This window comes from Engraulis encrasicolus, chromosome 8 (genome assembly GCF_034702125.1).
Source record: "Engraulis encrasicolus isolate BLACKSEA-1 chromosome 8, IST_EnEncr_1.0, whole genome shotgun sequence".
Classification (NCBI taxonomy): Eukaryota; Metazoa; Chordata; class Actinopteri; order Clupeiformes; family Engraulidae; genus Engraulis; species Engraulis encrasicolus.
This window is the reverse complement of record NC_085864.1, coordinates 582,501-583,023: the sequence shown is the minus strand read 5'-3', so window position 1 is coordinate 583,023 and position 523 is coordinate 582,501.

Genomic DNA, 523 nt, shown 5'->3' with positions numbered 1-523 from the left:
AAATGAGCACTGATGGAGGAAGTAGAGGGGGGTGAGGAGGTGGAGGAGGAAAAGGAGGTGGATGAGGAGGAGGAAGTGGGGGGTATCAGGAGAGAAGAGGTGGGTTAGCCTATTTGAGTAGAGTAGAGGGGGGGGTGAAGAAGAACGAGGTGGAGAGGAGGAGAAAAAGATATGAGGGGGCAGAGGAGGAAGCGGAGGTAGCAGGGGAGAAGAGGGGTAGTGGGAGGTGAAAGTAAGAAGGAGAAGGAGGTGGAAGAAGGTAGAAGAAGAGAGGAGAGGAGAGGATGCAAAGAGGAGGAGAGGGAGCTATAAGTAAAGACAGGGAGCAGGAGCAGGAGAGCATGGCGTGAAGAGAGGGAGGTGTAGGTGGGCACGGCAACACTCACTTAGAGAAAATTACTGAAACTGGTCTGAACACACATTAGCGTGCCATCTGGAGAGATACTGTAGATCACACACAGCAGAGGTGGTAATACAAGAGGTGTGTGTGTGTTAATTAGTTTGTCTTAGGGTTTGTCTCAGG